At 40.5% G+C, this 12,235-nt stretch overlaps 1 protein-coding gene across 3 annotated transcripts in view; it reads left to right on the top strand.

Moving 5' to 3' along the window:
• Nucleotides 1-269: 269 nt before the first annotated feature.
• LOC115147367 (kelch-like ECH-associated protein 1) overlaps nucleotides 270-12,235 on the top strand; it is a 28,320-nt gene continuing 16,354 nt past the window's right edge. The window contains exon 1 of one of the 3 annotated variants that reach the window (XM_029689579.1): nucleotides 270-361. The gene's annotated coding sequence lies outside the window, so the exon portion shown is untranslated. Of the gene's footprint in view, nucleotides 362-868; nucleotides 1,005-1,468; nucleotides 1,641-12,235 lie in introns of those variants that run through there. The other 2 variants (XM_029689578.1, XM_029689580.1) reach the window with 2 other exon arrangements.

The raw sequence follows: 12,235 nt of genomic DNA on the forward strand, positions 1-12,235 counted from the left end.
CAACTAGGAAATGATCGTGTAATGCGAGCACCCACATCCTGGGGTTGAGGATGCGAGGAATAGAATATTTGGGACAATGACATGGGGTAAGTGTAGTGTGTGCCCAGCATAACAAACTAAGCTTTCAGTGCCACCTTGTGGCTCTGTTCTGGAATTTACAGTACTTGCTGGAATTACGTATTTTCTCTAGACAGAACACTGTTTAGGGAAGAACAATATGTATTGGTGTGTCAGCACCTTCCGCACCTGGAACAAGCAGCATATATTACGTGTCCAGTTGTACAATAATCATATCGTGAAATTGAATGGAAAATGTACCCAAAGGTTCAAATCCATGGGAATATGAAGTGAGCTATATCAGGTGAGCCATATGATCATGTTATTATGGGGTTGATGAATGTAACTAAATGTATATTTTCATATAGGCCTATTCAACTGAACAGCTGTCTATTTCAAAATGACGTCATTCATTCAAAGAAAAAGATGCATCGTCAGTGTAAAAGCTAGCGTCATTCATTCAATCTACTGTAGTTTATTGTTACGATTCATTCACTTTTCCCTGTGCTTTGTTTCTGTGTGAACTTGTAACTCAGCTTTATTGAAATGTGCACAGCCTGCACTTCATTCAAAGCTGTATTCCTTATTTCTGTAAAGTGCACACACATTTATTTAACGGATTGTACAATTTCTTCGAATACGACTTTCTAATGTATATTTTGAGAAAATTGGGCTAATTTTGTCAATATTTGATAGTCAGAAGCGCGTTGAGAACGTTGCAGAACTAGTCCCGCTTCCTTTATTCTCAGAACTCCTCTTCCGTAAAAGTCCCCTCCCTCCGCTCGCGGTTCACCGCTCATACTTGTCTACGGAGGCCAGCAGACTCGTATTGGGGCCCACTCTTATTTTGGCAGTGAGAATCAGTTTTGTACAATGCTTAGTCATGGTGTTACAGCTTTCCCCCGTTCCTATGTGGCGCACAGACAGCGATGGAACTATTCAGCTATGTGAGTCTATTTTACTATTGAGAAAGCCGATCACGATTGATTTTGAAGATATATAATATTAGTGATTGTGTCGCGAGAATGTTAATGTTCCGATTCCAATCGGTAACATGTTTTCTACGAATCGAGTCGACACCAATAATGCCAGGCAGTTACTGACAGCGAAGCTAATTTTGATTGTCTGACACTGTTTTTCACAGCGTTTGCTTTTAATAGCCGTGGTGTTTTGTTGCTATAGCCTAATAGTACATCGACTGGTTGCCTAATGCTCATATTTGTTGTGAACGAGTGGTGAAGTATTAACGTCGGTGCATGCCAACACGTCAATGTGTTCAGCTATAACTGTTACATGTGACTCACCAAGCAAGCTAAATGTATCACTGTAGCCTATTTGTTGGGAAATCGCCATCCCTTTGTCTGAAATCTGTAGCTAAATCATATGGTGCTATATAATTGCGCGGTAAGCACTTTCTTTATGTCCGTTTACATAAGGACTCTTGACTTCTGGGTCATGTTTTGGTACACGCAGTTCCGTAATTTGCTCCCTCATCACAGTCCACGATAAGATGAGTCACTGGCGAAGGCGCATTGCCAGTCTCTAGCAATCTTGTTTGAAATAAGCCTTCGTTTTTAATACAGGTGGGCATTGTTTCAGATAGTTTAGGAAAGGTTAGGCTACCGGTGGTCGAGCAGTTTGTCGTTCGTCTAGTGTCAGTATCTATCAAAATGTACAACGTCTGTCTCAATTAATTATTTAAGAAGCGCGAGAAAGTTATGGGATCGAGTTACTATTGTAACTCCGATTAAGCAACAATACACATTTCCCCAGACAATCCAGCAATTGTGTAGTCTACTTTGTTGCAAGTGCGTATCTCTTATGTCGCACATCAAATTGAAACATATTGTCGTTCTCTGCGAAGTAAAGTTATCGTATTTGGCGCGGAGAAAGTGTCCACTTTAGGCCGGGGATTGTAAGGCCTGTTGAGGGATAGCTCTAGTGTAAATCCCTGTAATATGGATATCTTCCATACAAGGTTCCAGCGTGATCTGAACGAGAAGAGTGTAGCCTACCGCCTATAGACAAATTGACTACGAGGGCAGTTTCTAATTTACAAAGCTGGCCCCATGAGTTGCAAAGCGTTATGGGATATTAGAACCACGTTGTCTTAACGTGTAGGTTGAAGATTACAATGTTAACTAGCTGGATAGATGTATTTTGTCTTGCATTAGCTTCAATTGCAATTCTTCACCAACCTTATGATCTGCTTCAGACCGCTTGCGTTCTGCCTAAGCAGCATAGCTACTATGCTTGAGCTGGTCCCATGGTTGATTCAGAGCGGTAGACCCTCTGCATTATTGTGACTCCATTGTCTTAACCTTCCTATCATAAACCTAAGCATGAGTACACTCAAAAAGTGACAGTTAGTGGAGGCTCCTCAGAGAATTGAATTTCATAAAAATAGCGAAACATTAAAGGTAACCTTTTTTATATAACACTATACTAAATATATTAACGTAAATTGATTAAAACACACTGTTTTGCATTGAAGGTCTGCAGTAGCCTCAACAGCACTCTGTAGAGTAGCGCCATGGTGTAACCGGAGGACAGCTAGTTTCCGTCCTCCTCTGGGTACATTGACTTCAATACAAAACCTAGGAGACTCATGGTTCTCACCCCCTTCCATAGACTTGCACAGTAATTATAACAACTTCCGGATGAGGTCCTCCAACCTATCAGAGCTCTTGAAGCATGAACTGACATGTTGTCCACCCAAGGATCAGATAATTAATCTGATACTGAAAGCATAAGCTACAGCTAGCTAACACTGCAGTGCATAAAATGTGGTGAGTAGTTGACTCAAAGAGAAAGACAATAGTTGAACAGTTTTGAACAATTTCATTTCCTAAAAAATGAATAAGCAAGCATTATATTTTGTTGTATTTTCTCCACGTTCACTTACTTAGTTAGCGAATGCAGCTAGATAGTTTAGCCTACTCAAACACTGCTCAAACAGAGAGGGATGCCATGTTAGCTAGCAGGCTATGGCTATCCAACACTGGAACTTTTTTCCAAGTCAAGGTAAGCTTCTGGTTTGATTAATTTATTGCCACTGGAGCCGGCAGGTGTAACTGCTAAACTTCTTGATGACTGTACTGCATGATTTGTAGCGATTACTATGCTTTAGTTCTAGTAGCTATGTTGTTTATGAGTATGATGTTAGCTAATATGGTGACAAAGATGTAGGCTGTGTGTAGTTGTTATGATGGTTTGGAAGGTTTTTTCACCTGGTTACAGACAGCTGATCTGTTGTGCACTGAAGTCCACAAACAAAGGGGAAAAATTGAGAGGAGGAGAGCGCGAAGATGTGAGAAGGAATTAACGAGCAAAGTGATCATGCTGATTGTATGTGGCTGCTATGAAAGTGAACTGTGTTTGCGTGTGGTCAGGGGTGTATTCATTCCGCCGATTCTGTTGAAAAACGTTTCTTGGGGGGGGATCACGTGACCCTTGAACAAGATGGCCGCAACTAAGAACTCTGCACAAGTAGTTTACAATTCCTAATCTTATCTCCACTTCAAGTTTAAACTCCTTTAGCTTTAGTCAAAAAGTCATGGCGGCGACATTACAGGTGCCATTTTTACCCGGACTCGAGCATTGGCGACGGAAAAAGCCTCCAAGAAGCAGCTAGCTTCAGAGGCCCAACGAATGCCAACATCGCACTCTGTCGAAGACATCCTTTCTGAGCTGAGATCCCAACGTACAGAACTCAACATTAAATTAGATGCCATTAACTCTCAGCTCAGTGCGATAGGGGGCAAGGTGACAATCCTGGAAAATACTTTGCCTGACATCAACAACAAGATAACCATAAACGCGGGGCCCCTGGACGAGGCAGAGGGGCGAATCCTATCCATGGAAAACTTATTGACAGACGCCATGGAAACAATAGCATATGCTAAAAAGAAAATGGAGCATCTGGAAGAGAAAACAGAGGACCTGGAAAACGGGGCGAAGGAATAATTGTGTTCTATTAAATCTGGGCGAAAAAGAAGAGGGAAACATGCCACTGATCCGCTACCTGCAAGACAAACTCCCCGAGTGGCTCCACCTGTCCACCGACAGGCCCATAGAACTCGAGAGAGCCCACCAAGCACTGAGGCCCCCACCAGCAGCCAGACAACCACCGCACCCAATCACCATACGTTTCCTGAGATTCTCAGAGTCCTACAGGCGACGAAAATCAACACCATTACAGTGGGAAACGCCAAACTCACTTTACACCAGGACCTGTCAGCTGGAATACGCCGAGAGTTTGACGGGGTGAAGAAATACTCCATTGACCGAGGCATCTTTAGGGGATTCAAATACCCAAACGAGCTCAGGATTCTTCACCAAGGAGCCCTGCGACACTTCAAAACTCCCGAAGAGTCACAACGTTTTTTGAAAGACAATCCTGGTCAATGAGAAATGGACCAATGACTAAATGCAATTACTGTTATTATTAAAGGAGGTAAGACAACATATAGCCGACATCCAAAGACCCCCCCCCCCCCCCCGCTAAATGTCATTATAGCCGTCTAATCTATATTTATTTACCTTTAGCTGAGAGGGATAGGCTCTATAGCCTAACCTAGGCCTACTAACATTTCAGCCTACTTTTATTTCCCCTTTTTTTGTTGCTCTTATTACTTGTGGTTCCCTATGTCCCTTGGGGGAGGTATATGTAGACTGGGCTATTGATTTTATTTTCTCCCTCTTTTAATGTGGTCTGGACGGGGGCTACGTTGTCATTTACTCAATGCGGGGCGGAGAGGATGAGGCATTTCTTTGGTTGGGAGGGGGAGACGTTGTGCGTTGCTAACTGTTCCAGGTTTTTTTTCCATTTTTTTTCCGGAACAATTAAAAAAAAGAGCAGTCAGAGTACAATCATGGCTATCCGAACAGCAGAGGACGAGGTCACATATGACCCAAAAAATATCAATTTAACTTTTCATGATTTTTACTGCAAACTATATACCTCTGAGAGAAAACACACGGAGGCAGAACTCCACTCCTTCCTGGAGGGACTCTCACTACCTAAATTATCAGAGACCGACCAAGATCTTAACTCCCCCTTCACTCCTGAGGAGGTCCTGGAGGCAATTACTTCCATGCCACCTAATAAGTCCCCAGGCCCAGATGGATTCCCCAGAGTTCTATAAAGCTTTTTGGCCCCAGCTTAGCCCTATTTTCATGCCAATGAGGATTTTTCAAAAACGGAGTTCTCCCAGACTCAATGCACACAGCTCGCATTAGTGTTGCTCACAAAAGACAAGGACTCTCTATCCTGCTTGTCCTTCCAGCCCAGAAGCTTGTTGGATTTCGACTACAAAGTATTTACCAAATTGCTTGCCAAAAGACTAAACACTCTTCTTCCCAAAATAATAAAAGGGGACCAAACTGGATTTATTAGAGACAGATACTCTTCTGATAACATTCGCTGTCTTTTTGATATTATTGATCAAGTAAACGCACAGAAGACCCCTGTCCTGCTCGCTTCACTGGATGCTGAGAAGGTGTTCGACAGGATGGAGTGGAGCTTTCTGTTCTCAGTCTTAGACAAGTTCAATATGGGCCCAAACTTTATTAAATGGATCAAATCACTATACTCTCATCCAAATGCCATGGTGACTACTAACGGACTGAACTCTGACAGATTCCCTTTGGGACGGGGCACAAGACAAGGGTGCTCGCTGTCCCCCCTGCTCTACTTGTTGGGGGCGGAGCCTCTGGCAGAGTTGATAAGGAGCAATCCAAGTATTATGGGTGTCTCTGCTGGCGGCCTGCAGCACAAGATTGCTCTACATATCCAACCCTGAGAAATCCCTCCCATTTCAGACACAATTGCTCAGTATGGCACGTTTTCAGGTTATAAGATACATTTGAACAAATCCACTGTCTGCCCTCTCAATATTACACTCACCAGCTCTATGAAGACACTATGTCCATTCCAATGGAAGACACAGGGGTTTCAATACCTTGGGATCTTCATAACACCAGATCTGAATAGCCTTTTCAAGGAAAATTATCTTCCACTCCTGGATCGAATCAAGAACGATCTCCAAACATGGATCTCCCTCCCAATTAGCTTGGTAGGAAGAATTAATGTCATCCGTATGAACATCCTCCCTAGACTGAACTATTTATTTCAGATGCTACCATGCTATCTGCCAGTTTCCTTTTTCAAAACAACTAACCAAAGCATCACCACATTTATATGGGCCAATAAAAAACCTAGGATCAAGTTCTCCACTCTATTGAAACCTGAATCTAAGGGTGGTCTTGCCCTTCCCTCCCTTCAATTGTACTACTGGTCTTCCCAAATCCGCAACATGCTAACATGGATCACAAACAGACGAGTCAACGTGGATTCAAATAGAAGCCCAATCCTGTGGTTCATTGCCCCTAAGCTCAATTATATTCATTAATAACTTTAGTGAAGTGGGCAACATAGCCAAAACCTCTGTGATTTACAGCACCCTACTAGCGTGGAGGGACTGTAAAAAAACCTGGGCATTTCCTCCCAAATATGTTCTCTCGCCTATAGTAGGCAACTCAGACTTGCCAAAAGCCCTGAGGGATGCCAACTTTAATCTTTGGCATACGCTAGGAATCAGGACCTTTTCAGACCTATTTCATCAGAAAACCACTACACTGAAATCCTTTCAAGAGCTCTGCAGTGAATTCAATGTGCCAAGATCCCTTTTTTTTTTTTTTTTTTTATCTTCAAATTAGACATGTCATTTCCTCATTTACTTCCAAGAGGAGGTTTAGAACTCAATTGAATTAAGTTGAAACCCTTCTTGTCACAGCACAATCCATTAAAGGCAAAATATCTTATATCTATAGAATCCTTTCTGAGAAAGTGGACTCCTCCTTTACTCCTTTGAAAATAATCTGGGACAAGGACCTTGGTCTGACTATCAGTGATGAGTTATGGGTGGAGGTCTGACTATCAGTGATGAGTTATGGGCGGAGGTTTGCGACAGGGTTTACTGGTCCTCTACTAATGTAAAAATGAAAGAATCTAATTACAAATTTTTGTACAAATTTTATTACACTCCTTCGAGACTCCATAGAATGAAAACTGACATTTCTCCTAACTGTAAAAGATGTACCTCTGAAAGTGGAACCTATATGCATGTATTTTGGAGTTGTAGAGAGAGAGACAGATTTTGGCAATCTATACATACTGCTGCACAGAAAATACTAGATGTACAGTTTGCTATGACCCCGTGTATCTATCTATCTTAATGCCCAGCAGGACTTTGTTCTTGAGCCTGACAGAGAAAATTTGCTTATGACTATTACGTACTTTGCTAAGAAATGTATTCTTGTATTGCGGCTCTCTAATACCTCTCCTCCATTTAAAATGTGGATTGACCAGATTGTTGACTTTCTCCCTCTTGAAAAGCTCACTTATGACCTCCGCAAGAGAGAGCCCAAGTTTGATACTCTGGTCTCCACTACTCAACTATATTTCCAATTGGACAGAGTGAATGGGGTGATTAGGGAAATGAGCAGATACATGTTGTAAGGTGCTGTAAAATCTAAAAACAAATTATTTGCTTGTCGTCTCAGCTAAGGCTGGAAATAGCTAATAAGAACCTTGATAGTGCTGCTGCAAGTTTTTTTTAATATATATATATATCTTATTTTTTAATTATTCTTTGTGGTGTGTGTGTGTGTGTGTGTGTGTGTGTATGTATATATATATATAAATATAATGTGGAATGTGTTTTGTTGGTTGATTTGAAAAACAAGAAAATGTAATAACTTTAAATAAAAAAGTTTCTTAAACAGAAACAAACGAAATGGGGCTAAACACCTGAATTTCTCCAATAGAAACACTCATTTGCAACTGATGGACTAATGATTACACTCTAAATAAGCTAGATGCAGGCAAGAGTGAGCAAGGCGGTATTGAATGTGTCACTGTCTGTCAACTTGATTACTCACATTTTTCTCTCGACCTGTGTACCTACGTTGTAAACTGTCATTCATAGGCTAGGTTGTAGCAACCTCATGATGGGTATAGAGAAAATGTATCCTGTAGTAGCCTAAACCTATCGATGATGCATTGATCTGGGTGAATGGAATGTGAATGACAGTCATCCAATATGCTGTAATAGAAATAAGGTTATGCTCATAAAAAATAAAGAATTGTCCTCCCTCATATTAAATGGCACCGACAGCCACTGCTGCCTGTCCACCCATTATGACTTGAATGGGGACGCTCGTTCTAGTCATTCTATTTCTATGGTGCCACCACAAGTCATGGGACCGATATTAGCTTTTTCTGTGCATAATGTTCAAATCATTTATAAGTGACTTTGTTGAGCTTCACAATCAATTTTAGATATTTTCCCATGATGTGAATGGGATTTGTGCCACAAATACTGAAACGTTAGCATGTGGAACCAGTGCCAGGGAAACTAAACCGACGCATGAATTGCTGTCATACCCTGTAAGCAGTCTATGGACAAGTTAAGGAAACCATTGTGTCATTTTATAATTTGGGTCAACTATTCCTTTAATGATTTCCCTTGTACCTATTGCTGCGTTCTTGTGCTAGTCGGATCAAAGAAACTGACATTTTCGACTTGTGCCGCGTTCAAGCAGTTAACGTGTATAACTACAACCAGTTAGCAAGTCGGAAATTGTAGTTTCCTAGTTCCAACTAGCACGTGAACGCGGCATATGTTTGTAACTGCAGGCTTTTCTTTGGGTGCTGAAATCTGTCGTTTTTGATTAAAAACAATTTTATGTGACGTCTGTGAAATTGCACCCCGTAATCCACAGTTTTTCAATGGAGTAGTAAGTTACGACTTCAAGCGTGCACCACCACACGATACTTGTATAAATATCCATTCTTTAACGCTTACTGTGTACCTGTGCTTGTCCTGATTGTAATAGAGTTGTCAGTTGAATTTGGAATGCATATTTTGATAAAATTGCATTCTATACGTCCGCTTCCAAAACTGAGTCTGTCCTGCCATGATGGGCTGCTCCTTCTCAGTTAACAAATAGCTCCCTTGGCAGGTTTCATGTAAAATGCTACTTTTATCAAAACATACAGATTTTAGTAAACAAAGAAAAGCTTGCAGCTACACAGAACAAACATAGGTACAAGGAAAGAATTAAAGAATTTACATTTTTACAAGTATTGACTGACGGTGACTTGATGTAGTTGGAGTTAGCCTACAGTCCACCTACACTCGTTTGAGTGTACAAAATATTAAGAGCACCTGCTCTTTCCATGACAGATGGACCAGGTGAAAACTATGATCCCGTATTGATGCTGCTTGTTAAATCCACTTCAGTCAGTGTAGATGAAGGTTAAAGACCAGAAGGATTTTTAAGCCTTGAAACAATTGAGACATGGATTGTGTATGTGTGACATTCAGAGGGTGAATGGGCAAGACAAAAGATTTAAGTGCCTTTGAATGGGGTATGGTAGTAGGTTTGTGTCAAGAACTGTAACGCTGTTGGGGTTTTCAAGCTCAACAGTTTCCCGTGTGTATTAAGAATGGTCCACCACCCAAAGGACATCCAGCCAACTTGACTCCAATGCTTCTCACAGTTTTGTCAACATGGGCCAGCATCCTGTGGAACACTTTTGACACCTTGTAGAGTCCATTCTTCGACAAATTATGGCTGTTCTGAGGGCAAAAGGGCAAATCAATATTAAGGTGTTCTTAATGTTTTGTGCACTCGGTGTATATATCATTGTTGTGTAAACTCAGCTAGTTGAGGGGGTGAGTTCTTCCATGATGAGTACACTGTGAGTGTTGAGCAACAGCCTACTATTAAACTGTGACATTTCTTTCTCAAGAAACTGTGAGGGATAGGCCTTCCATGAGATTTCACACAACAAAGACACAATATAGGTCTACTTACCACTAGGCCTACTACTGCTGCTTTGTAGCCTACATCTAGGTATAACTCCTACATCTCCTCGCTAAGCTATAACTCTTACATATCCTCGTTAAGCTACAACTCCTACATCTCCTTGTTAAGCTATAATGGGTAACTATACATTCCTACAATGCAGTGCCTTTTCTTACCCCAGGAAATATCACTTCTTCTTTAGTGTAAAATGTGGAATCCAAAAGGATTTAAATATAAGGTCAGGTGTCCTTTTACCTTAAACACAAAAATCTGGATATTGAAACTGAATTGTAATGCATTTGGAACTGTTTTCGTAGTGGATGTCGGTGTTTGCCATGTCTCTGGCTGTTATTCATCAACTTCCACAATAAATATAAGCCATCAAATATTTCATCTTTCTTCATTATTTTATAGTCCTAGTTAAAATTCTCTCAACAATGTTTTTTTCATGAAAGGGGTTGTATTTTATTAAAGATTGTGTATCCCTGATATCTCTTTTCACCCTGTTATTTTGTTGTAATTCTCCATTTAAGAAAACAACCCCTTTCATTTATTTGGTGAGAAAACAACAGTGCAAAGCTGAATAAATATAAACACTCAGTTAGATCTATTTGTCCATGTTTCATGTTTAGTCCAACTCATAAATGTCCACCCTGTTAGGCTAAATTATAGAGGGAAATTGACCAAATTTCAAAAGCTTAAAATATGTTTGATTGAGTTTAAATTACTTTTACTTCTATCTTGCTCACTCACAGTGCGATGGCTAATTTAGGCTCAACATTTCCACCCGGTTAGGTTCCACCCTGTTAGGTTCCACCCTGTTAGGATTATGCACCTAACTGGTTAAAAAAAAAAAAAGTGAGTGCCTGAGCTTGACCAATATGTTTCTCTGAAAGTCAAAAGTCCTTTTTCTGAAATGTTTTCTAAAGTTACGAGTTCCAAAAGACACTACATTGTAGGAATGACCCAACTTTACTTCAGTTAGGCCTACACACTGTAATAATATATCAGTGTCCAATGACCCAACTTTACTTCAGTTAGGCCTACACACTGTAATAATATATCAGTGTCCAATGACCCAACTTTACTTCAGTTAGGCCTACACACTGTAATAATATATCAGTGTCCAATGACCCAACTTTACTTCAGTTAGGCCTACACACTGTAATAATATATCAGTGTCCAATGACCCAACTTTACTTCAGTTTGGCCTACACACTGTAATAATATATCAGTGTCCAATGACCCAACTTTACTTCAGTTAGGCCTACACACTGTAATAATATATCAGTGTCCAATGACCCAACTTTACTTCAGTTAGGCCTACACACTGTAATAATATATCAGTGTCCAATGACCCAACTTTACTTCAGTTAGGCCTACACACTGTAATAATATATCAGTGTCCAATGACCCAACTTTACTTCAGTTAGGCCTACACACTGTAATAATATATCAGTGTCCAATGACCCAACTTTACTTCAGTTAGGCCTACACACTGTAATAATATATCAGTGTCCAATGACCCAACTTTACTTCAGTTAGGCCTACACACTGTAATAATATATCAGTGTCCAATGACCCAACTTTACTTCAGTTAGGCCTACACACTGTAATAATATATCAGTGTCCAATGACCCAACTTTACTTCAGTTAGGCCTACACACTGTAATAATATATCAGTGTCAATGACCCAACTTTACTTCAGTTAGGCCTACACACTGTAATAATATATCAGTGTCCAATGACCCAACTTACTTCAGTTAGGCCTACACACTGTAATAATATATCAGTGTCCAATGACCCAACTTTACTTCAGTTAGGCCTACACACTGTAATAATATATCAGTGTCCAATGACCCAACTTTACTTCAGTTAGGCCTACACACTGTAATAATATATCAGTGTCCAATGTAAGCATTGTCTTCTTTACAGAGAATCATCCAACCACATAATATTAGTCTAATCTTGGTTTCACTTCAGTGAGTTGTACAGGATTTCATGTAATATAGAGGGAGGGTAGTAGAATGACCTAGATAGAACTGTAGGTAGGCAGACCATACAACGAAGTCTGCGCCCAAATGGCACCCTATTCCCTACACTTTTAGAAAAAAAGGGTTATTCGGCTGTCCCCATAAGATAACCTGTTTTTGGTTCCATGTAGAACCCTTTCCACAGAGGGCAATACATGGAACCCAACATGGTTATACATGGAACCAAAAAGGGTTCTTCAAAGTGTTCTCTTATGGGGACAGTCGAAGAACCCTTTTAGGTTCTAGATGGCACCTTCTTTTCTAAGAGT

This window comes from Salmo trutta, chromosome 14 (assembly GCF_901001165.1).
Source record: "Salmo trutta chromosome 14, fSalTru1.1, whole genome shotgun sequence".
NCBI classification, from domain to species: domain Eukaryota; kingdom Metazoa; phylum Chordata; class Actinopteri; order Salmoniformes; family Salmonidae; genus Salmo; species Salmo trutta.